General features: G+C 42.3%; 1 protein-coding gene across 10 annotated transcripts in view; it reads right to left on the bottom strand.

Annotated features, from left to right (window-relative positions):
• The window catches only part of LOC107319900 (contactin-4), a 242,648-nt gene that overhangs the window by 203,257 nt on the left and 12,128 nt on the right, over window positions 1–27,263 (bottom strand). For all 10 annotated transcript variants that reach the window (XM_085516128.1, XM_015875248.3, XM_015875243.3 and 7 more), the window contains exon 2: window positions 6,534–6,578. The gene's annotated coding sequence lies outside the window, so the exon portion shown is untranslated. The remainder of the gene's footprint in view (window positions 1–6,533; window positions 6,579–27,263) is intronic.

A 27,263-nucleotide genomic window follows, 5' to 3' on the forward strand; every position in this document is an offset into this window, starting at 1 on the left:
AGGCTTGCATAATGAGCAAAGACAGCGTGATTTGTGGCTTACTGTAAGCTGCAGGAAGCACTACAGACAAAGAAATGAAAACCCAGCCGAGATGACAGCATCTCATTGGGAAGCTCACTGCAGAACCAGAGCTCCGGAGCACTCGTGCCACGTGTGCCATCAGGCAGATGTGTGTGATGAGTTCTGACAATAAGATGACAGCCTAGCACTGGGATGCCCACACTTAGTCCAGACCTACAGTTCCATCTGAAAACAGAAGCAACCTCCAGATCTGAACAGCGCTCTGATGAAGAGAGAAGCAGCACATCTCCTGTCTGAAGTTATTTGTAATGCCGCATAATGACTGCGAACTGCTGCAAACTCTCAACAGCTGAAAGAACAAGCAGAGGTCTGTGTTTTAGAGAGGAGACAAATGCGGCCAGAGGACTTTATAGAAAGAACACTTACACCTGGTTAGACACACAAAGTTCACACTAATGAAATTAATTGGGTTTATAGGGAATACCAGCAGATGAATTCTAATGAGGCAGCATCCATCCATTCAGCATATGCCATAGCCACGAGCCCTTCTGGTCCTGCACACAACATCACATGTGTAATCTGGAATCCTGGCTCCACAGGAACAGCTGAGACTTCAGGGCCTGCATGCAACCACATCCATCCCCAACTTGTATGCAGCTTAATTAAATGGCAATGGTAATTAGCGCACAACACAGGAGTCTCAACAGATGCTGAAGAAAGAAATACCCTTGGTGCTAGCAGAGAGGCTCGCCGTTCTCCAGCTTCTCTGCAGCCTTGGTGGGGTGGTTGTTGCCCACTGTCAGGCTCATCAGTGTGACCCCATTACAAACTGATAAGGAGGAACATAGCTAGCTATAAAATGGTAAACATAAAGTGTAACAGAAATCAACAGCAGACTGATGTAAGGAGAAACAAGGACAGCTCTCATAGGTGATGGGGAGAGCCTGGAGCACATCACTTGGTCCCAAGGCAAGGCTGAGGGAGTCAACCACATGCAAGTTGCCCCAGAAAGAAAGCAAACGATGTACGATGCTTGGATGGTAAGGATCAGAGAGCTTAAAATCAGCACATATAGAGGAACAACAGGAACAAGGATAAGAGGAAAATGTGAAAGTAAAACATCTCTGAACTGCTTCAAAGAAGGGCACCACAAAGTTGATCCAAGCTCCCATGAACTTCACTGCTGCCTGCAGTGCGGTTTGCTATCTGCATTACTCCATATTCTGGAAATATTGGGCTATCAAAATACATTCATTACAGCAAAGTGACAACAAGAATATGCTACTGCATGCTCATAACGGGTAATGAGTCACAAGCACAAAAGGAAATACAGACCGAGTGAAAGAATGCTACAGGAAAGAATGGATCGAAAGGAACTGTTTCATGTGAAGAGGAATTAAAGCAGTGGGTGTGAGACACGTAATAGCTTCTGAAAGATTTTCTAAGAAGTGGCAGGGGAGCTGAAGATGAGAAGTGATGGAAAGAGACTAGAAGGAATTACACACTGGAGGCAAAAAAATGCAATGAGTCACATTCTGATGCCTTCGTGCCACAGGGTATGAGTGGCAGCTGTCCTCAATAACTACTGAAATAACATTACACAAGAAACCTCTGAGCAGGGCAGTTGTACTCCATCTCTGCGGATCCTTCCAGACTATTTTATGTAAACAAAATGAGTTTTATGCAAGCTGTATTATTTTAAAGAGCGATCATGAGAAATTACAACACTAGATGTATCTCTTCCTGAGACGAAATTCAGTATATACAACAATCGGGTTCAATGAGGTGAGCAAGATGAAAAGATCTTCTCCTTCTCAATAAAGACATTAACTTCAACCATGACTCTTGAATCAAAGTAAGAAGATTCAAAATAGACTTCAAAACTTCTATGATTCTCTCATCCAAACATTGCCTTAGTCTTGACTTTAATTTCTAGCCGGAGATCTCTCCTTTTCCAAACAAGCCAGTATAATGAATCTGAGCAGAGAACTTAAACTGGTACAGTATTAAGGATGCCTGCAGTCAGTTCTTACGTTATCATTTCAGTATCAAAACACCATTTGCTGTCTCAAGCATTTTTTGCCTAATGAATGTATGGGGTCAAGGGGCACCAGAGATGCAAACTTGGTGCACTTCATTTACATTTCTAAAGTAAATGTTTAATATTCTAATAGCCTGATATGAATTTCCTAAATGTTAATTGATGCAATTGAAATTTGCTAAGGGCACATTCAAGACATTTCAAACAATTAACAAAAGATTTGAAAGCAAAGAAGCCATTTCAGTAACAGTCAAAACCACCGTCATACCTGTCGTGTCACCTGTAGCAAGAAACTTTTCTTCTTCTACTCACCAAAAAAGAACAGTAAATTGTGCAATTCAACATGATTACAAGTGATACTCAACTAAACCTGATTTCTTCTCACTTAAGGACAAAACCTTTTTTATGGATCAGTCATAGAATCATAGAATGCTCTGGGCTGAAAAGGACCAATGATCATCTCATTCCAACCCCCCTGCTATGTGCAGGGTCACCAATCACCAGACCAGGCTGCCCAGAGTCACATCCAGCCTGGCCTTGTGTTTCAGTCCTTCTCTGTTTTCTAGATGGATGTCACTGATGAAGTAAACTGGGAGCACTCAAACTGACACAGACCCTCAAACACTACAACCTCATGTTGAAATAAGTTATGCAAAATCTAAAATAAAAGCTATGCTTTGCAGCTCTGTTCCCTGTCCTTGCAACCAAAAACAGGCACAACTACTCTGAATTACAGACCCAGAACAAAGCTGCTCTGCCCATACTCATCCATCCAGCAAAGCACATGGGACTTCTGCCCTGCAAGGAGATCTCTGCTTACCCCAAGCCTTCTTTTCAATCCAACCTCAAGAGTTATGGAAAGTCGGGTTGGAAAATAAGAGACCAAGTATCCTTCCTAGTGATCCATTTAATGCTTATTGTGTACATACGTGTTTTCATTGCATAACAGTTGGGGAAGAACCACTACAGCTGTCCTGCTGGGGCTTACCTGCTTACATTTTCATTCAGCACACTGCATACCTGCCAGCAGTCTGCTTCCAGCTCTCTCCCCTTATACGAGGAATAACTTCCAATATTTGTAATTACAGCAGCCATCTTCATTCAAAACACAGGTTCTGCTTTCAGTTCTGCTGCCCTAGAGGGCTTCTGCATGGTTATATTCAGAGAACACCTGAGCAAGCTCTTTCACATTCATTTTGAAGCTGATCAAACCATCTGAGCCGAAGAAATTCTCCCTCTGAAAATGGTCCTGTAGCTCACTACTGCCTTTTGCCCTGGTTGACTACAAGAAAAAACAACCCAATATAAAGATACAGAAGGTCTGAAATTTACTTATCAGGATAGGAACAGCAAATGAATCTGTAGTTCTTCAGCCCCAAGGAGGCAGATAGACATGATTTGCAAACAACACAAACTGGTGAAGGTCCTATGAGGAGCTATTTTCTGCCTTTTAAACTCATGCATTCTAGCATGAGTTCTCTAGCATAAACTGCTTTCTTCAAGGAAATTCTGAAAGGAGTAAAAAGTTGCTTTAAAAGCTCCAGCCTACATCCACAGTCTCTGTAAGCTAAATACAATAAATGGCATTGAACCAGCTATCTTCGACATTATCTTGTTATCAACTGATTATTTATTCACCAGAAACGACATGGTGTTCCTCTTCCTGCTTGCAGGATAAACTGACACTTGATTCAGATTAGTAATCTACTGCAAAATGCCAACTGCACAAAGCCCATGCAGCAGCCCAGACTCAATAGGTATGTTGAGGAAAATGCAGATGTCTGCGTAAACAGAGGATCATGTTGGCCAGAACTGTCACTCCAGCATTTTTCAGGAGCACTGCACTCACTTAAGCATCCCTCGAGGCTTCAGCCATCAGGAGATACAGGATGACGGATGCACCATCTCAAAACAACAAATCCTACTGTGATTTTAATTGAATTACAGCAGCCATTTTACTTTTGCAGAGCCTCTTAAGACTCCGCACCGCTTACTCGCTTCCAGTGATTCAGCAGTTTATCTTTCAATACAGCAATCCTTCCTTAGGACAGTTCCTCATTCCTTTTAAGTAGTGCTTCTGACAGCAGCTACCCAGATGGTTGTTGTTTAAAGCACTCTACCTTTTTTTTATTAAATAGAAGTAGTTTATCTCAGACACCTCCATCTTCAGACTCGAACACTTTTCTATTCATTTCAATGCTCAGTCTTTTAGCAGCATCCTCACAATATACTGTGCCTCTACACTTAAGCATTGCAAGAAGTTAAAAAGAGGCAGAAAAAAAGCAAATCTAAAACCCAGAGGATAAACAGCAACACCAGCCTATAAATACACTCCAGCCTTGAAACACTGGAAAAAAAACAAACCCAACATTCTGCAATTACAGGGGACTCCAGCAGAACTATCAGGAGGCTATTTTTGTTCCTAACCTACATAGAGGCTGCAGAAAGGTCAGTTCATAGACAACCAAAAACAGGCAAAAGACACTGCCAGGCACCCATGTCCCAGCATTACTTTACTATGCACTTTGGGCTTTATTTCCCAACTACCTGATTAGTGCTTTTGTATTCATCATGTTCTTATGAAGAGAAGTAATAAGTACTTGTTACCATTACATAAGAAGAGAGTAAGAAGGCTCAAGAGAAATGCTTCCTTAAAAGAACTTCAATAAAAAAGTCATAATTTCACTCTGCTGTATAACTGGTGAACTGGGGTACAACTTCAAGATTACTCAGATGCTGAATGTCAGTGGTAGGAAAGCTTTCATTTTAAGCCATGCCTTAATTAACCACTACGCAGACAGGGTCTGTGACCATGTCATTGTGTAGACAAGAACATCCCTTGTAACTTCCATTGCTTGAGCTACTGCCCAACACATGTAACATCCCTACACACAAGAGGACATTTCTGCAGCACAACTGTAGACTATGCCTGGTAGTAGTATTTCTAATTAAAATACATTGTAAGCCTGGTGGTTGAAAACAATCCACAGATGCTACAGGCTTTATAAGGTGACCATTTGCATGTGGCAGTTTTAATTACCTTACAGGTAAAGTAGCATTTTATTGCACTACTAAAACTCACTAACATTTTCTTCATCCAGTTTTGATTTCCCAAATAGACCAGAAAACAAGCCTCAAACTTGGATTCCTGTACTTTGCTTATGTCTGAGCAAGAAACATGCACTACGTAATAGCATGGACTAGGAAATCCTGCTGTCCCCTAGAACCTAGAGGTGAAAAAAAACCTTGAATTTATGGTCCCCATTGAAGGTACTTGTGTCACCTGTGTCTTCACCTGAGAAAGGGCTCTGAGTTTAAGAGTACTGACCAAAGGCATGAGAAGACCATTATTCAAAGTCATCTTTAATATTAAGAAATAAGCTTTGCCATTCAAACCACTAGAATGTGGTATCACAACATTTATCATTCCATCTTTGAATGTCTCACACAGAGAGCTTGACAAATTTGAAAGACCATGCTGAATAAGAATATTTTACCACAACTAAAAAGCAGTAATTCAGCTTATATTGTAAGCCACACCCAGCACAAAGAGATGCATCTCAACTACTCCAAGAAAAAGCATCAAGAAATTAATTGATAAGGCATTTATGACCTCACCCAACAGTTGGATCAAAAACATCTACAACTGTGAAGAAAAATGCGTTAAGTATTTTATTTTGAACTCTGGCTGGTTTTTCCTTTTTTTCAATGGTAACAATACAGTCCATCTTCAAAAGTATGTTCTAAATTGGTAGCAACTTTTATCTGTAGAAATCAACGACATGAAAGCCCCATGTCAAGGAGAAGGGCAACACAGTAGGGACACAAAAGAAAACACAGTCTGACCAGGGCTGGACTCTAAAGAGTAAACTGCCACACCTGTATTCATGTTCAATACTTCAGTGCTATCTAGAGAGAACAAGAGCATTTCAGAATATATAGGAAAAATCCACCACCTCAACAAGCAATATTGATTCATTTGGACTTTCAAGCTCAGCTACCATTAAGATAAATTTGAGTTTCAGAGGTGACGGTTTTCTTTTGATAGTTCATCTACAGAAATGATCATTCAATGATCAACTAAGCACCAACTCTGAAAATCTCGTAACAAAAAACAAAGACAAAACAGAAAGCACTCCAAGTCATCAATCCTATTTTGTAAATGGTTCCTTCTTTAAGTCACGTACAGTGTTTCTAACAGCACTGCATTTACAGCTTTCTGAAGGCAAACTGTTTCATCTTTTCTATAAAACTTCCAATATAAGATTCCCTAAAAGCAGCATATATCCTAAAGAACTCCAATGAAGACTTTCAACAGCCACCTAAACAAAAACTATTGTCAATGCACTGCAAAACACAGGGACAGACTGCATAGTCTAAACAATACAAAAATACAGACATTCAGTGTAATTACTTCAAGACCATAAAAAACAGAATCAGCAAATCGTAATTAGTATTAAGGAATTATTACCTTCTCCAGTGCATGATATGTACTCTTCAGTCAAAGTTCCAATACCTGAAAGAAGTAACACATAGGGAAAGTTAGTTATACTGATACTGTAAGTCATTAAATTCATTCTTACCCACGTTAACTCATTTTGCAAAGAGGCCATCTCTGATCACTTCAGTACCTTCAGTCAACATGGGGTGCTGGCTGGGTGCTCTCTGGGAGGTCTCCACCACTCTCTACACCAGTTCCCCCAGCACACAAGGAACCCTCCCATTGCTTCCTGCAGACAACAGGTGTGGTACTGAGCATTAAGCAGCTCCTTGTTTCTACAATTCTGATTAATTCACTAAGGGCCAATAAACCTTCAGCCTGCTATAGCACCTGATGTGGAATCCCATCTTCCCCAGCCACAACAAACTTCAGGCCTCCAACAGGTGGCAGAAACCCTCAGCTGCTCCCCCACCCCCTGCTACACATCAGTACATCCACCCAAATCCCAGAGCCATTTCCCAAGGAGTTCCAGCACCACCATTAGTTAACCCTCATGACCAATGTATTTTTAGATCCCAAAGAATCTATCCCTTGCTGCTCAGTACAATAAAAGCTCTCTGGTTTTTGCTTTTAAAGCTCTCATTTTCTCTAGGCTTGCCTACCCATCTCCAAGCAGTCCCTCGGCTCATAAAGCACTGTGCCAATGCAGAAAGGAGGCTACTTACAAAGCACACGACCTTCAGAACTGCATTTGTGTTTTGTTTTTTAAAGCCCTGTCACGCCTGTGTGCACAATTGAGCCAGGGCTTTTTTTGGTGCTTGTGTGGGAGACTCTGGATCAGATCATTTCTCTCTTCCCCCACAACCCCAGCACATGTAACCAACTACTACTCCTGTTGCTGCTTGCTTCTGTAGGAGCTCTGAGATCAGGTGCTCGCTCAAGCAGGACAGCAGACCTACTGCATGCCCACACAGTGCTTCATATACTGATAACTTCAGTAGAACAGGTGACTCCAGTTAAAGAAGCACACACTGTAACTTCTAATTACCAGATTAAACCATCAGTACCGATGTATTGAAAGCCTTCAGAACTTTCAGCTTCCACCACCAGAAATGCCTTCAGGGGTGATTTCTCTCAACATTTACCATTGGCGGAGTGATATTAACTCAAAAACCAGGAAATAAACAAATCCAGGAGATGCTTTACATTCAAAACAGTATTTCATCCCTTAAATATTTTGTAAGAAACCAAACACTGCTCTTTGTCGTCATGTGTTTGAAACTGATTAAAGTAATTGCACTTTATCCTCACAAGAAGCACTGAACTGGATTTGCAGGCTTGAAATGCTAAAGCATTTAAACTACATTACCAGCAAACATCCAGCAATGCCCAGGCAATTCTGCTAAATACAAAGCCTCCCACAGCTCAGGGCCATTGCATCCCATCCATTCAAATACACACCGCAATTCAGGTGGAGAACAGATGGGAACAGATACCAAAGGGAACCAGCGCTCTCCCTTAGGTGACACTGAGGAAGGCACTGCATTTAGCAGATCCAGGTTTGTCTGCATCCCTCGTCAACAGAAGGATTGGAGAGGAACTTCAGAATGCAGATATGAAATTGTCTCCAAAGGAAAAAAGCAACAACCCTCTTTTAATGTGGCTCCCCAGCCACCACTCTACTTGTTCTGAAAGCTGAGGCTTCCAAAAAGCCTAAAAAGAAATTCAGGTTTACACAACCCTGCAAAAGAGCAGCATATACTTCAAGGAAAAAAATCACTTAAAGCAGTGCCTCTATTTCTATTTTCCATCTTTCTTTCACAGAAATACTATATAATCACACACCAAATTTGCTTTTTCAGGTAAAGATAGTTTTTCAGGAGCTGGCAACAGCGGGAACTGATGAAAGCCTTAAGAGCTGATCTCATCTGCTGCCAGCAGACATCTTCACATCGCACTCCAAGTTTATAGTGGCACTGAGATGGCTGAAAGAAGCTGTCCCACAGAAAGCTGAGGTGTGTTTCACACCTGGGAGCTCATCAGCATATTATGCAAATGCTGACATTCCAAGAGCATCCATCCCCAGAATGCTTATGCAAGATAAGAGTACACAGGAAGGGTTATATTTCTGTGGGCAAGAACCAACCCTGGTCAGTGGCAGGAACGTTATTGAGGCATCAGGCTCTGAATCCCCAAACAAAATTTTCCTTTGTTCATTTCAAACATTCAACTCATTTGCTGATTTTTCATCTTTTTTTTCATCCCAGCTCTGCTGTGTGCTGGTGTTTACACAACTTATCTACTCAGGCATGACCACCAATCCAGCAGCCCAGTCTTGTCCTGATTCCACATCTTTCATACTTACTACTTAAGAAAGCCATGAGACTTCACATCTCTCTCTGCCTCATTCCAGTCTCAAATTAAGCACTGCAGAGGCTCTCTGACTACAGATCTGTCTTTACCCCAAATCCACCAGATAACATTTAAGGGCTTCCCTGTTTCTGCTTTCTAATATAAGCTTGGAATCTTTCAAAGCTTTTGCTCCTTCTATAAACACAACATTCTTCACTTCACTGTAAGCTAAAAATGTGAGAGCTGCAAACCTGCAAGCCTCTGTGCTTATTAATATAGTTTATTAAATAATCAAATGCTTCTGATCCCCTTCCTTGCTTATACTCACTTTCTGCAGCCCTCTCAGCCTCATATAGAAAGGTGAAGCTCACTGCAATTTCTCACACTGCCTTCTCTACCCCTGCACCTGGAGCATATTTACCAAAGCAAACCAGCATCCATGGACCCCCTGTTCTGCCTCAGCTGCTCTCTCAAAACCAGAGGACATTAACACTGAAGTACCACCATCTCAGTAATTATGTCAACAGATGAAGAGCAAAAAGGCCAACAAAGAGCTGAAGCTGATGGAAGATGCAGCCCTTCCTCAGCAACATCCCAGTCCTCATCAACATCCCAATGCTCACCGTGCCTCCTGTTCCTGAAGTCGGACATTGCTTATCAATACAACAGATTGATGACAGGAGTGAAACAGAAGAGTTTTCCAAAGCTGAAATATAAATCCAGTATTCATTTCCCCTGTAAGCATTTCCTGTGCATTTAGATATAGTTTAACAAGGCAGCCAAGAGCATTCTCTAAGTGTATCCTATCTCATGCAAAACAATAATAATAATGGAAAAGCCTAATCATTATCATAGCTCTCCTATGGTTTGATTGGTTTAACTTCAAAGTAAAACGCCACCAAAATAGAGGTCTCATGTAGTTTATTATAAGAAAAAAAAAAAAGAAAATGTAATATTTCAAAGTGTTATTTTTAAGTAACAGAAAACCTCAGTCTCACCAAGTGGAGAAGAGCACACACACTTCTATTGGATTTCTAGGCTTTAAAAAGCAATTTGATGCCATTTGCTTCACAAATGAAAAGAACGTTGACCTGCATGACTGCATATTGATAATAATCTTTAGACAACAGAATTCTTCAGAGATCATAGAAGAAACCTCACAGTGATTCAGCAACTGCTTCATAAATTGCACCACTAAGCTGTGTAACCCTTGAAATTGTGTTGCTCATAACAGGCCCCTCTGCTCCATCAGAATATGCTCGGAATACATTGCTTTCTGACCAGACACAGGGAACAGACACATGCATGTAAAGATGCTCTTTCAAAGCTATTTTTCCATGAGGAAATACAGGCTCAAAGCTATTTTTCCACAAGGAAATACAGGCTCATGTATTTCTCAAAAGCCCAGACTAACTCCAGGAGTCTGCACTGACAGTGGAGGATGTGACCATCACCCTTCCTTCCACTTTAAATGCAAAGTAAAGACAGGTGTGTAGTTGTTTTGCATTGTCTGAGAGATGCCGTTGTCTCTCCAAATTGCTGATTAGGAGATCCTGTGTTCATTTGCGTACAGTGCATCAGTCCGGCCACTTACCAAAGGTTATCTAACAGAACATGTCAGGCTTTGATGATAAAGGGAAAAATCACTGTAGATACAGCCAGTTTTATGCATGCGATGTCTCCTACTAAGTTACGTAGCCTCTCATTTGCAGTCTTCTGCTTCTTCTTTTCCAAGCAACAGAAGGGGGTGGGTTGTAACAACTCCCTGCTAACAACCGTATTTTTATTCACCATCATGTAAGCTACAGGTCTGTAGTTTTAATTTTGAATGAAATGTCAAGATCCCACATGCATCTTTAAGGCTGTTCAAGACCCAAGCCTGTGCCCTGATGTGTCTCCCCAGGGCATGGAGGGGGCATGAGCAACCCACAACAGCCACCAGCACACATCTGTCCCAGCTCTGTCCCAGACTCAAACCAACAGGTTCTGAAACACTGAGGTTTACCAGAACCATAAGAGGTTCCCATCAGTTTCTGTATTTCTTTTCCAGTCTCCGCTTGGTGACTTGTGCAGCTGCACCTGGCCAGGAGCCTGAGCCAGCTGAAGGGCACGGCGGAAAGGATATTGTTCAATGTCATATCTGAGTGATTCTTTGCATGAAGGAGCAAGCTGAAGTTAACAGTCTACGCTAGCAGAGAAGGGAGTGGACCATTAGTTTCCCTTCATTTCTTGCTCCTATCACTCTTATATTAAATCTTTTTTGACCAGGATTGCAATGCCAGAAGCCAAAATCAGAAGTCTAATAAGGAAATGTCTCTAATCACTTGTCACCAATTACAAAATGCCAAGCAAAAAAGGTCAGTAAAAAAACCACATAAGTAACTGAGTAATTAGTATCTACATAACCTATAATAATTAGCACTTGATTGTTGATTTCCACTTGGCATATTTTACCATTCTGTTTTTATTTGAGCTGACAATTTAGTGTTTATTTGCAAGCTAAGGCAGGTATTCACATAGTCCCCTGATTGCTGTAAATGAAGGCCTTAAATATCTGCTGCTGGTGATACATTTTAAACTTTCAGCAAGATCATCTTCTAATACTCAGAAGTGTGAGATTTTGTGACCTTGTGTGTTGAGGAATAATCTTCTACAGTGAGATAAAATGGATGCACGCCCACAGTCTATACTTGCTGAAGCTACAGCTCCATCACCGTTAAATTGTTTGTTTTTCCTTTTTAATTTGTTCCCTGTCCTTGCAAACCAGGAGACATTTCAGATCGCCCACATACTCCCTCAACACCATGTTCTCCAAAAACAAGGTCTTGTTCTTTCTAGGTTGGTTTCTTACACAGATTGCCATGTTACCTAACTGGGTCACAGCGCACAGATACATAGACAGTGCAGGGCTTAGAAGTTAAGCATACCCACATCAACTACATAAACACACGTCCTCCTGGTGCCTGGCCTCCATTTGCACATCCATTTGTACATCCATTTGCAAGGACATTTGCAGGGGAAGCATGTGCTGCTGCTCTCTTGGGGGCTGCCAGGTGAGGGGAGGAAGAGCCCCAAGCAGGGGTAACTGAGGTGGTGCTCCTTGTTCCTTTGCCTTCAGGAAAAGCCTCTTGAAATGCCAAATTATAGCTCAACAGAGCTGCTTTTTTAGAGATTGATTCATGCAATCAACTTAGCAAGTCCTGAATGCCACTGGGGACAACTAGCAACAGTGCCAAAAGCCACCTTGACTTCAAGCACCAACTACACACACACACAGAGAGTTTTTGCAGAGAGCAGGAAACTGATAAGTGAACAGTCAATCATTTGCAGTCTTAATATACAGCAGAGAACTATTGAAATACATTTATCTTTTTTTTTTTTTTTCAAGTCTGCTCTAAGCAGTACATAGCAAGAAAAGCAAGCAAATGCAATAATAAAATTGATGGTACACAGCAAGAGCAAAAGCCTCTCAGAAGTTTCCGAAGTGCAGAAGATGTCATTAGTGACTGAAGTACAATAAATCTCATTTCTCAGGAGACAGCATTCAGGATTTCCAGTTCGGTGCAATTACATCACTAATCAGAAATCTGTGATATGAAATTATATCTCAGTTGGAAGTTCTTCCAAAGGATTCATAAAATACTGGAGAATAATGGAGAACTCATTCTAGACAACCAGAGATTGTATGTGAAGTTCCTTGTAAACTAACATTTATGGAATGAAGCTAATTGATGCATCTGGAAATACCAGCAAACAGCAAATACCAGCTACAAACCTAAGAGGAGTGGAAAAAAACAAGAAGGCAAGTGGAAGTAACTGAGCAAGGACTGAACATATCTGAAATGAGCTACAACATCAGTAGTAATGCATTTCCTTTAAACTGATTTGATAACAGTAAAGGACCATGAAGGAAGGGACTCCTTCCAGCATTCAGCTTGCCTCTTCCCCTCTTTAACTTCCTGACCCTGCAGCAACTCCAGGCAAAAGAACAGGGAATATTTAATCAGTGTATTCTCTCAGAGTCACTAGGCCATGACTGGAGGAGAGGAAGGGAGAAAGTTTGCTGCAACATTATCTGTCCAAATTCAGAAGCACAGAAATCTATTAGTCTGCATCCTAGTGATAGCAAGCCCTTTTCATGGGAGCAGTAGAACAAGCTAAGTTTACCCAGCCTTGGGATCTATCAAAACAGAAGAGGAGTCTCAAGTACTGATTGATACAGGCAGCTTTCTTCTTCCTCTCCTTCCACTGGTTCAATTATTGCAGCAACATCGTGAATAAATGGCATTATTTTCAGGGAAAATTAGGAAAAAAATTAAATAAAAGATTAGGATTAGCCACAAATCTCCCTCCCCTCCCCTTTTTTAAATACATCCATAAATTACTCTCCTTACATGCACCACATTCTACTGCTGCAAACTTACCAACACAGCAATTCTCCCCTAATAACAATTCACTTTTTTTTGCCAAGATGCTCTCCCCACTACTACACCCCATTCAGCTTAATCAAGCAATTAGTTCGGCTACATTAATAGATGTACGAGATGCAGGAGAAAAGCATGTAGCTCCATCCTTACTCCTACACCACAGGCAATCTAAGAGTATTAATGAGCACAGCTATAAAGCAAGCATGGCAGGAGGAGACAGGGTTGGTGTTGGCCTGGAGGAGCACGGTTTTGCCTTCACACTTTTGCACGCAAGTTTGTGTCATAAGAAGCAGGAGAAGTTCATGGCCCTCATCACATAAACCAAGCACAGCATTCCTTTCCACGGCAGAGAAGGCTGAAAAGTTCATTCATCACATTGTAACTGCACCATTCTCAAGAAGAGCGAATAGAAGCACTCTGCAGCACCGTGCTGCTCTTTTTTGCTCTCAGGTACTTCTGCCTGGCTCCGTTGGCACATGACACTAAAACTCAAGCAAGTTCTACGCCGTGCTGCAAGGAGAAGAGCCCATTAGTACAGACATGCTTTCCAAAGGCTAACACTGCCGTGCTGAGGGGTGATGCCTTGTAAGCTGCTGCAGCACTGGGGTATGGGAGGAAGATGAAGAGCAGCTAGGAGCTGTGGGCAGACCTGCATGAGCAGCATCACCAGACAGCAAAATCCAGTTTGTGAAGGTCAGAGCTGAAATTCAGCAACGGTAAATCCCATGAATCTGGATAAGAGACTCTGCCAAATGCCATTTCAACTCTATAGGCAGAACACCTACACGAGCAAGCCTGGTTCTGAGCACAGCAAAGCAGCACTGGATCAGATTTTGATCCCACTGATCTGTCAGGGGATCTCTGAGGGCTGTGAGAGCCACATTTGAGTGCTATCAGTAAGGGCAAAGCATCCAGGATCTCAAGAATGGAAATTACAAAAGGATGTTTGGGTCTAAATAAAAACAATGAAACTTTCATAACATGAACATTTTAGGGGGGGAATAAAGCACAAACTTGTAACTTGTTTCTCACTAAGTAAACCACAAGTCCCTCTGAGGGAGCATCACTGGAGCATGGCTTGTGTTAAGAGAAGCCATTGCTCAGCCTGGCCACAGCACTAAGATGGATGAGCAGAGCTCAAGAGAGATGTCAAACATTTCTGGTTGTGGAACATGCACACGTGCTTGGAGATGCAGACACTGGGGCAGCCCAAGGCAGAGCTGGTTGGTTCCCAGCAGCCCCACTGCCTCAGCTGCTGCCTCCACCAGCTGGTTAATTGCCTTGTTTCCCCAAACATGGATTATCAGTAAAACAGATTTGTTGTGGCTGCTGTCCCATGATTGATGGGAAAATATGTTCTGGAGGCAAAAAGGAGACCAACAGCTTTCCTAAAGCATGGAAAAATCTGAAAATAAGCAGAGATATCTACAGTAGCTGCAATCTTTGTATTGACTTTCAAGGTAATGCACAAGAATAAGGGAAAATTATCTACGTATGTTACAAAACATTCTTTGTACACATGCAGACTGTAGGATGGTGTAAGTACACATACATAGTAATGTGTTGTAAGATCATATCAATACTTTGGATATATTTTTATATTATCCCATATGAAACACTTCAAGACACATTCTTGCATGTTTGTAACTCAGAAATCAATCAGGCACTGCATTCCTTTGTGCATACATGATAGTTATTTTACACGTACATTGCTAGAGCTCTTTCCTGGAAAAAAAAAATAAAAAATTAATAAATTTTTATTTTAATTATGCCTTTTTAATAGGCAGTTTTAATATTCAGCAGGTAAGCCCATTTTTATGGGTTTCTGATTTTTCTACCCAGCTCTGCCAACAACGCATCCAATATAAAATTCACATCAGTGTCAAAAGCAATCCCATCTATTACTTCCAGTCAAATCTGCTGCTCTTAGATGGCATGTGGCACAGAGGTCCTGCTAGCATCCAGCTGGAATCAAGCACAGTGATTCCCTTCCCCTCCCCACTCCTCTTTAAAGAGTTCAGCCCAATAACTCCATCTTCAAAGTCATTATTCTATCAATACACTGAATAATTTAGTAGGCAGCTGTTTGACTTGACATTTTTATACAGGTCATAAAATCACTAATACACTGAAACCTATGCTTTAACTAGTATTTCCATGGGGTAAAGCCGCTCAGAGACTAAGTCACACACGTGCTCCTTGCAATTATTCACCAAGCTGCAAGGCTTTCCCACGAGTTTCTACATTATTTTATGCATATTTTGATGGCCAATCCCAGTTCTGTCCCTACAAAAGCCATGACTTATTTACTCATTTGTGTGCAAACACCAAAAACATGAACTTTATACAGCCTGTACAGCATTAAGAATATTACTTGATCCTCAAAGGCTAAGCAGCTTATGATTAGCACTGGGCTGTCAAGTAGGAGCTATGAGCACAGCTTTATATTTTCTGCCTTCTGGCAACTGCTCCTGGCCATTCAGTCCCATAGCCCTGAGCTGCTGGTTGAGCCACAAGGAAACCGGTCATGTACCTACAGGAGCTTGCTATGTCATTAAAGATGTACGGAAAATAAAAGTAATTAAGAACATATCTTGAAGATTATTTGCTAGCTAAACTGTTCTTCTTTCTTGTCACAGCACAGAGGACTCCAGTGCAAAAAGACCCCACGAAGAACACAGAAATCTGCTACAACTACAGACTGCACACAGTCCACGTAGCACTTATATACAGCTTGCACAGGAATTAACTAAACCATTCCCTCAGGTTTTTCCCATGATCGGCTGTGTACAAGCAGCTGAGCTCTACCCCTCCCCTCTCCCCCCAGGTGTGCCCTCACCTTCCCAACTGCTCCCAGCCGGGCACAGGGAGCCCAGAGGGCTTCAGGCAGCAGTGGCACCCCTCGGGTAACCCAGCACTGAGATGACTGCTGCAGCGTAATGTTGCCAGACAATATAAATCTGACAGTGATGTGGCTGGGAGCTATTCTGTTAAATGCAGGAGCAGCAGAGAGAAGTGCAGAGATGCCGCTCCTTGAGCACACATCAAATCCTGTACTAAACTCAAGGGTCTGACCTGCCGTGGAGAGAAGAGCCCTCCATTACCACAGCCCCCAGCAGGCACAGGCTGCCCCACCAGATAACACCTTCCTCCAGGCCTCTTTTTGAGTCCCAGATATTCTCCTAGATTATCAGATTAGAGAAACACAACAGTTGAAGAGCTGGCCTTGAGCAAGCAGCAGCATGGGGGCATCCCCTCTGCCCACCCAAACCCCCTGAGCAGACAACATGCAGAACAAATCAGAGGCCTCTCTCCTATCACCAGTTCCCTTTTTGAGGAGGAGGGGCAGGTTAGTATTGGGAGATAGAAAGAATACAATAAAATGGAAAACAAACACAAAAGCCAATGCAACTCTGCATGCTTCAGCTTGCATACAACTAACCTGCCATAGGACACCCAGCTCAGCCAAGCCAAGTGCCTTTTTGTACACAGGAAGTGTTATAAGACATTGTAATGGAACAAAAATCAGAAGATTTGCAGAAAATGCTCCCAAGCGCAATTATTTTAACCGCATATAAATACATCACTTTCTTTACAAGGTATGAATAACCATACGCAATTACACGCTAATTACTTACAATTAAATTGCAGCGTAAATACAGCACTGCACAAAGATAATCAGATGGTTACTTGTACAATGTAAATTAATTGATAACAGGAGATTTACAATTGCAAATGAGGGCGATTACATTTTGAATCCTTTGTTAGATGTTAGGTATGGCACACGGTTCATCAATGAGGTGTTTTTTTCCCATCAGGGTCACATTCTGCATTCCTGTGGATGTGGGTACCCTCCTCAGGGTGACATAGAGAGGAAGTAGGTGACAATTTTCTAAGTCAGCACGTACAACCTTTGCTGCTCTTTCTGACATAATTATCCGACGTAATTTCCATCATTATCTGTTATCTGAAACATTCTCCATGCTGCTGGCAATAGGATACTTAGTTCTGATTAGCTTTGGAGAGAGAAATTTCTACAGCCTTATCTTCCACTCGCATTTCTGATTCCTTCTCCCCTCAGCTCCATCCGGCACTCAATTTAGTTTCACTTGTGTGGCCATCTACAGCTATAAACACAAATTGTCTGCAATTTTACGCCTTCAAAATCCTGGGATTTTTTCATTATTTCACCAACATGCAGAAGGCAAATTTACCATCTATTCATAAAATAACAGCAGTGGGTGTCTTTGCTGCTTACTGGAATTTGTTTGTCCTTTTCTTAAAGGCTGTGCGTGCCTCTGTGTGTTATCTGTGTTATTCCACACCACGTGTGTTGTCCCTGGCTCCTGCTAGCAAAAAAAAAAGGATATCTGCAGTCACCCTTTGTTGATTTTCCATTGACTTCTGTTTGAGGCTGAAGGTATTTCTTGTTATTTTCTTATAATGCAGTGAGGATACCCATTTAGCTCCACTGACCTCGTAATGAAGTGTATTTCTTCTCCTTTTAGTGCCTGTCCTGAGCATAGGTTTTATTACTTATTCTGTGTTTTGCTGATTTGGGATGATGTGAAGCAGCAAGCAGGTTGGGTGCGCCGCAAATAGGGCATAGGAGCTGGACAGCCACATGCCCTGTGGGTAAGCACTCCCAGCATCACGGCCAACCTCAAGCACACAAAATAACTTCCAATAGCAATTTGCAAGGGTTGATTTTTTGCTTCCTGGCTTCCGACCCTTTCTTTTTCACTGTATAATTAAGGTTTTTCAAACTTCATCCTGCAAATAGCTAGAAATGCATTTCAAGTGGAAGAGGGAAGTACATCACGCCGTGCCAACAGAAATAATGAATTCCTCCTAGGATTGTCAAAGCATGCACTAACTGAAACTACAACGGCACGCTGCAAAAAGGAGGACAGTTTGGTACCATTCTGTTTTCAATAAAGATTAAAATGGTGCCAGACCAATTATTAGAAACTGAAGTCTCAATTCTCTCCAAACCAAGCGCTGAGGTAGCTTTGAGAATACTCCCTAACATCCAATCTTTTTCTCCTGTTCCGCAGCCCGCACATCTCACCTCTCCAAGCCTTTGGCTGGTGCACCGCAGTGCTATGGATAACTGCACTGCACTCAAACCAGAAGAAGCTGCACGAGTTGTGCTACAGTTTCTCATCCCACTGCAGTACATTTACTGATCTACCTTCTGCAGGTTCATTTACAGTTCCAAGTGTGTTCGCTGTAACACTTAGCAGAAAACGAAGCACTCGTTCAATCTGCACTAGTGGTATTAAAAGAGGGACTTCTTTGATTAATCTACTTCTGGATCATTATTTTACCACCTAAAGACTGCTTAATTTGCATTAGAAATAAACAGGCTACAATGTCATATTATCCAGATAAGCCTAATTTCTGACACTTAGATTTTGAAAAGGCATTTCTATGGAAAAGGGTCCCCTTCCAGTTCTCCTAAGACAACAGGTATTGAGTATGTAAAGAAGTTTCCATTTCTAGGCAAGTCTTCATAAGGAAGTTTTCTCTCAGCAAACAATTTGAGAGTCTCTCTGAAATCCATCTGAGTACAGAAGGCAGTAACTGGTGCCACAGCCAGAGAGGACAAGTCCATTCGAAATCTCTGTTACATATTTCGCTTACAAAAATAAAGAGAGTATCAGCTCTATGAACTGCAGGTCACAGAACTAGCAAGACTGTGTAACCTGCAGGTTAAACATGCATGATTATATATGGCTTGTGAGGGGTATGACTGAGCTAATTGATGGAAAAATCATGCTGCACCAAACTGACCTTTTTATTGTTCAGATTAAGCAGAGGTCCCCACAGAGCACTGACAGCCACAACTTCAGGAGGGTTTTCAAATAGAACGCAGCATTTTAACAGCTCACGGAGGTATTTCAGGCTGCAGTCACCCCTAACAGCATCCTGCATCAGATGACAGAAAGGAACTTGCCACCCATCACGGGGAGACCGCGGTAATCCCCTGAGATGCTGCACTGGCAGGATCATTAAAATGCATGACATACACTCCTGCTGCTATCACATCAGCAGTGCATGGGAATATGATGTCTATAATAGGGAACATACTGGCTCCAGCCTTTGTATTCATTTGGGATACCTTTACTACACCAGAGTTGGACAGACTTATTTCATACAGGGGAATGGGCCATATGCACAGGTCTCCCACTGACAAGCTTCACGTGGAAACAAAACCCAGAAGGCACAAAAGGAGCTTTTCACAGCAAGTCCAGCTGAGAATGAGGTTATGATTTTGAGTTTGCAAATTATCAGTGCGTGCATGTGCAAAAATATAAAGGCTCCTTTACAAATGCAAGGGAACGAAACTGAGCACATTTTACTTATTCGTCAGCTCTATTATATTTTCTCTGTAGGAGGTGAAAACTGGCAATTACTCCTGAAGATGCACAGATAGGAAGATGGAACGTAAATCAAAATAAAAAGAATACAAATATCTTCTCTGGCTTTTCAATGGATATTTATTCAAGCAAAGTGCTTATGAAAGACTATTCTAGCAAAGCATACGGTGCACTACAAGGAGTTTCTCTCCTGTCTGCTTGACATTACTGGGCAATCAGAAGAAAAGGAGACCAAGAGAAGCAGCGATATTATATGCAACATGCAGCCTAAATAAAGCCATTTGGAAAGAAAAGGTCAGCAGCGGTCAGGCTGACATGAATAGCATTCCTACAAGATGCAAGTAGTTCATCATGAGTGTACAGATGGATTTCAGAAACACCTACAACAGTTCTGTTGTTCCACTCTAAGGGGATTTTTAGGGAAGAAAGGAAGACATTCACTTCGACTAAATGATTTTAAAGACCATATTGCTGGCCTAAAGGGGCATTTGGTGTGTTTGAAGGTCAGAATTTAGACGAACCTGCTGGAATTCATATTCATCAGGAAGAAACAAAGTAAGTCCTGGGAAGCCCATTAAAAACATATAATGTGCTTTTTCCTCAAGAATTAGTCTGAAATGGGGTGTCATGTATCTGACTTAATGCTCTAATGGTACGACTTGAACACTAGGGAAGGATATACAGGAAATATCTGTTCCTTATCTGATTATAGAAGGTAACTAAAGTCTCACAACATGACACTCCAAGGTGGCCTGCTGACAACCAAAACCTCCAAAATTAACTATTTATCACTGGATTAAAACAGAGCTCAGAGGGCCCACTGTCAATCAGCCACACCGTTCAAGCTCGAAGAGCACCAGACCCTAAGAGAACAAACAAAAGGCACAAAGGCAAGCAGGGAAATAGAGAGGCACTGAAAGTGGAGGGGACCTGCCCACCATTTCAGAGCAAGAAATGCAACACTGGTCCTATAGACTCCACTGCTCTTCCCGTTACAGGCAGGTAATTGTGACAAGCCAAGCTTGGTGGCAGTTGTTACCAGAACAAAACAGCTTGAAGAACAATTTCTGTATAAGAAATGATTCAGGAGATTGCCAGCTATCAAGAAATCATTCAAAAAAAATCTTTTGGAAAGTCTTTCGTAATGGAAAATGCAGAAGCTCATCATGAGAGCCTCACTTTTCAAAAAGAGCAATATGGAGTTTTTGTCAAGGGCAGAGCTTTGCAGATGTGATTTTATCTTAAAAGTGGGTCCTTGAAAACAACTCACGCACTTCAGGGATCCTGAAAAGGGCTCAGGGTTGCACAGCAGGAGGCACATTATGAGTGTACAGGGTGCAGGGCTCAGTGCAGCTCCCAACAAATCCCCCCAGCACATTGCAGGGCTGTGCTGTGGTGTCCATTCCTCAACTCTGCTTCTCTTTCCTGGAGATCCCCCGTGGTGCTGCTCAAATTCATCCAAAGGGTTCATACCCCAGCTGCTGCAATCAACTGCATTACACTCACTTGTATGAAGACAGTAACATCAACACCCATATGTATATACGCATCCATCATTTGCAATGTCTGCTTCTGCTGCTAGCAATTAAAAAGAATCACTTTAAAAGGCTGAGGGAAATCTAGGGAAATCACAGGGGCGGCACTTCAGCAGTACAGTAAGGGTGGAGCAGAAAAGGAGGGAGGTTAATACTTTTTGTCTAAGCCTGCAATAGAACCAGCTGCAAAAGCAAAGTGGGGCAGGAGCATCTCCAGCAGTAGATGGTAATTATTAGGACATTACCAGTGCTGGGAACCAGCAGCTTTGACTCTGTGGCAAGACCAAACAAACCTCACAGATGTTTGGGAAAAGCTGAGTTTAATTTAGAAAAAATAAATACCAAGAGTGACTTCAAAGGAAAGTGATGCTTCCTAAACCCACCCACTGCAGCTGAGCCAGGCCCCAGCACAAGCAAGAATTCTTGGTAGATGGACAGCAGGCAAGGAACAAAACAGGAGATGCTTTCAAGTATGCCTAGCTTCTCTAATGGGGTATTTTCCAAGCAAATATGTCACATACAGGACCAAAGACGCTCTTTTAGCAACTGCTTAACTGAGCTTATTTATGCATGAATGCAACATTACTGTGCCAAGGAAGTTAACACTGCATTAATTCCCCTGCCTCCTGATTTAAAGGACCAGGTCACAGCCCTGTCAGATGCTTTTGCTTGTCAGAGCAGCCTTCAGCAGACCAGCACGCTGCTCACCAGGCTGGCATCACACCATCACCACGACAGGCATGCACAGACGGATGGTGACAAGGGCTGTGCCCTGATCTCCGACCCACAGCTGTCTGAAGGGTGCCCAGTGCTTCAAGCACTCACAGCCCGCCCTGACACCTGCAGGGTGGCAGGGTCACCTCATCCTTCCCTGAACACCTCGAGAAATAAGGTACTTGAAGTTGATCCCCGTGGAACGCCTCGTTACACCCCCTCCAACCAACACGCCATATGGATACTGCACAACTGGGGAGCAAAGGTCGCCACGCATCAGCATTTGGGTGGCTTTTTGTCACTTACAAAGCTGCCCCCGCAGAATGTTTTGGAATAATCTTAATTCCCAGGAGGTTTTCATATTCTTTTAAAGGTTCTCCATCTTGAATACAAAAGCTGTGAGTCTTTGCCCAAAACACTGCAGCATGAAGGAAATTCAGACTGACACCATTTCAAGACCACAAAGGCAAACTGATTTAGCAGCTCTGACGGGCATTTATAAGAAAAATAAAATGTGAATCTAATTTCAGCCTACCGTACTGAAATAATATGCAACATGTTTTGATGTCACAACATGAATATTTCATATATGAACGGCATCTTGTTAGATGGAGAGATGCTTCCAGACACAAGTGAGAGAAGGTCCTGGGAGACACAGGAAGCTTAATTGCGATCTTTCCATGAGCAACCCAACAGTACAGTAACTTTCAGATTCTTATTGACGTCTTAACTGCTTTGCTAGCTGTCAATATGTAAAAGTTTAGAAGTAAAAATCATGACTGGACCTTTCCTTCTAATTAATGGCTGTATTGATCAGGTAGGGTTTCCTCCAGCCTCAGAGAACATCGGGTTTCAGAAAGGTCCCTGCCAAAGAGGTATTTATACTTAGGGCTTGTGAGCAAAAAAGGAAACTCTGAGATCTCCAGCATGCTAACAGCATGGCTTTTTAAAACTGCACTGATAATGAACAGCCCAATGAACTACGGCAAAGCCAAGTATTTAAGGTCTCAGGAGCTTTTCATTTTGTTTTGATTTGCATTGAGTTTCAAGGTTCAGCAGTTTAACAGCCAGCACAGCCACAGTTCCATTTCCTTCATTTCAAACTTAAGAGGGGGAAAAAAAAATCTCAAGGTTACGTCTCAAACACGAAATCAATCCCAAATTCAAGCTGGCAGTTAACCAACATACACAGTCCCCAATTGCTGCTGAAGTTTTGCTGAATTTTGTTACAAAACATTTGCACAGCCCTTGAAGTTGCCCGGTATCCCTTGGACTAAAAATATAAGCATATGAAACAAATGCACATAATTTAAATGACGCTGAATATTCAATAATGGTAATCATCTAAATATTAGAAGCTCTTTGATATGTATTTCTGGGGAAGCAGCATTTGTCCTTGACCTTTACTTACTCATTATTTTGTCTACGCGTAATTAACACATTCATAATATCACATAAATGCCACTTATTGATACTGTCCCAAGAGTAACTGGTTATCTAGGAAGAACGTGGACACATTAGCATTTACTGACTCATTTAGCTTCTCTTCGGCATTACACTGAAAAAATCTATTTGTCAAATCGCATAGAAACCTGTATTATGCGGGCAGTGTTTGACAAGATAATCCCTTCAGTTCTGTCAGTCAGTAATGGACAGGGACGGCCCCCGATGGGAGTGAACACAGCCACTGCAGTGCACCAAGAGCTGCACCGAGGGGTGCAGACAGACAGATGGACGCTGGCACCCCCATCAGACAGCTCACAGGATGCTGACAGACAGCATTTGCTTTCTTAATTTGTATAAACCCAACCTGGCAGATAACAAAAATGCAAGCAAAGAAAGCTGCTGCGTATACTGGAAAAGATCTTCAGATTTATCCTTGCTGAATTGAGTTTGCAAAAGAGGTAACATACTGCCCCAGGGCACCAGCTCAGCAAGCTCTGATGCCTTTCAGAACTTCAGGTATTTATTCACACTTTACAGTATCTCCTTGCCTACAGATTCCGCTGTTTCATGGGATGCTCAGCATCTCTCTGCAGTAAGAGCCTGGCAGAGGAGGGATGGAAAATGAGGAATAATCCCGCATCCTCTATGTTAATCAAGAATGCATTCTCTGTTATTCATTAACACCACCAGATACTCGGGGCCACATAAGGTTGCTTTCAGCATTTTGTTCACAGCGCATGGATTATTTTCTGGGATTTACTCTGAAAGACTTTCGTAACCAATCTCTAGTAATACATATATGTCAACGCTTTGGTGAGGCTGGCTTGAGTTAAATTTGAAATGGTAACTGGACTAATTAATTACACGAGATGGAACAAAAGCTTGATTTCAGCATATGACTAAAAAGGAGTGATGAAAAAAGCAAACACTGGCACAACTGCAGCCAGGACCAGGGCTGTGCTAGCAGAGCAGGGCTGCAGGCTGCCCAGTTGCAGCCAGGCCTCGTGTCCTTCTGTCACTGCCTGGGGATACACAGGGCTGGGATGCAGCCAGAGCACACCAGGGTGCCACCCTGAGGGAAAGATGCACAAGGGGAGGGATGCTGCAAATGTGCATCCTGGATATGATGGTTGGGCTGTAGGGATGGCTCAAGGGTAATGTGCTAAACATTGGCTGCTTCCAAACCAGACTCTTTCTGTTCCACAAAAAAAAACAGAAAAAGTGCTTGGTAAACAGGCAAGGAACATACTACCTGAGGCTCCAACAGGGGAAGAAAAAATGAGTAAAGCAAGCAACTGCTACTAGGTTTACACTTTGTACTTTTGTAATAGAAGAAGGAACAGAAATGAAATCCAACCTGAGCAAAAAGCAGGTGATATAAGCAATCAATGCACAAAGTTAACAAGTAAGCAAAGCTGTGTGCCAGAAGAGACCTTTCTGACAGATCCCACTGGAGGATATCCTCCGCAATTCGGCATCATAAAACAAAAAATCATAAGCAGCCTTGGGCAAATCATGGATTTTTCCCTGCTAATGTTGATGTAAAATATGTAAATCTATTCACAAACTAGAAGGTGCAGATAATGACTGTTAAACATGCAGAACAGTGACCACTAGAAACAATAGAAGCAAATACACAAAAGAAAGCAGTTTTCAAATTTGATTTTTCTACTTTCACCATGGAAACCTCTCTCTAAGCACTAGCATCAAGTTCAGCTGAAGGAACAAAACAGGCAAAGTTCTACCCTCCTTTTTAGCTTGGAATAGGTTTGTTTGTGTACACAAATAAACTGTGCCACAGTTTCCATACTAAAAAACCCTCAGAATCCTCAGAAACCAGAAGTTACAGGTTCTCAGGTTCTGCTCTGAAGGAAAGCAATGGAAAATGCTGATCTGCAGATGAGCTGAAATAAAGCCCCAAATGATACAACTTTGTGACATGGCAGCCCTCCCCTCACAACATCCCTTTCTTCTGGCAGGAGCTGGAAACAAATACAAATGGATGTGTCCAGGGTCCCTGACAAGCTCCTGGCAGCTAATGGATGGATCACATCCAGTGCCTGGAATATGAAATGTTAAGGTTCTGAAATGAAGGGAATGTGTGACAGTGGCAGAGCAGATGAAGGGATGGGAACCTCACCTGAATCACCTTTTCCTCCATGGAGGGGATAATGAACAGCTTGGCCATGGCAGGAACGCACTGTCAGCAGTAAATATTGGTCTTTAAAAAGACCTTTGTGGTGCTTTTCTATTTGTCAGCAGCATCGCTAACACGTGGGAGGTATTTTAGCCTGTATGAAACGTAACCGTGACCAATGATAGCAAGAGTCTGAGTCAACACACCAGCACATCCAAAACGCTGTGCGGATCTGAGCCCGGTCCACTCGTATTACTGACACAACACCCTTAATTCACCTCCCAAAGCCACCAAGGTCACCCCAAAGGCAGTGCTATGTTTTCCAAACATTCCGAAAAGGAAAAGTGTTTTGACACGTAACATGATTCAAAGGGCAAAAGGATTAAAAGAAGGGGGGAAACAGATGCATTTTGGATCAAAGCATACTTTCTGCTATGAGCCACTGTGTCCAGTGTAGCTTCCTGAACTTGTAATAATTGGGTAAGTCTTATCATTAGCAAATATATCGCCATTTTTCACTGGAGAAATAGCTCGGATGAGTTTCCAAGCAGCACTGCTTCTATGGACAAGCATGCATATATATTTTCTAAAGCAGTTCTCCATCCCTGAAGCCCAGCGTAACTCTGCTGTTGCTGCCACGCTTCTATTTGCAGCTAATACACGGATCCATTTGCAGGGAAAGTGGAATATGAGGAGCCCTCCAAACTGGACACGTTTCCTGCTTGTTTTTCAACAAACTAATTCCACTTTCTTCCACATCCTGCCTGCACAAATGACATCCTTCCTACAAACCCGTCTACAAGACCACAGTACCATTCAGCAATCAAAACATGGATGTTCATTATCTTCTTTTTCCTTCTGCTATTTCCACTTGTGTGGTTTTTTTGGCTTCTGTTTTCCCTCTTCATATTTGGGTCAGTTACTTCTAATCCTTTTACATTCTCTCTCTCACGCTGGCAGGTGTGATCAGAAACACATCCATTCCAGTTATGTTATTAATTCATATGTATTTACAGCAGTTATCTGGAAAAATACTTTGCAAAACCACAACACACTTGGGATAGATGGCCAACTCAGTATATATACTTTTCCAGACTGTCCCCCCCTCCCCTTTTCAGATTTTATGTTTAAAAGCATTTTCCCCCCCAAAAAAATGAGAATAAAAATTTTAAAAAGATGCTTGTTTAGAGTGAAAGAAGGATGAAGCTGAGGAAGTTATTTTTTCTGCTCCTGAGTTAATCCTGTGGGAAATCAGTGCAATTCAGAAGGCTTTTTTTTTCCTCCCAACCAAACATCTAAGTCAGCTCATGTTCATCTGAAACTCAGTTTACTTTAGAAAGGCTAAAGAAATGGAGCAGTCCATCAATTATTTAAAGTGTTTGGCCCTGATCCTGTAAGGGCCCAGGTACATGCTTAATTTCACCACAGCCTTAAAGCCAGAGCCCCTCAGCCACAGGCACAGACCATGAAGACACTGGGAAAGAAAATGCACGTATCAACACTTGCAGCCAAAGACAAGCAGTGCAGGAGGGTAGATGTGGGCAGGCAGTCAGGCTGGACTTACACTGGGATGCTCAAGGCATGGTCCCACCATGGCCAAAGGGCCAGGGCCAGGCATGGGGCTGCACCACGCTAATGAGTGCCCAGGGAGGGGTGGCTGCAGGCTGCACCTGAGGTCTTTGCAGCAGAAATACTGGTCTGCAAGCCCAGAAAAAAGCAGGTACAGAGACAGTATATATAAAAATGATATGCTATATGGAAACAGA

This window comes from Coturnix japonica, chromosome 15 (genome assembly GCF_054131305.1).
Source record: "Coturnix japonica strain WE chromosome 15, WE-NBRP24, whole genome shotgun sequence".
In the NCBI taxonomy this organism is placed as follows: Eukaryota; Metazoa; Chordata; class Aves; order Galliformes; family Phasianidae; genus Coturnix; species Coturnix japonica.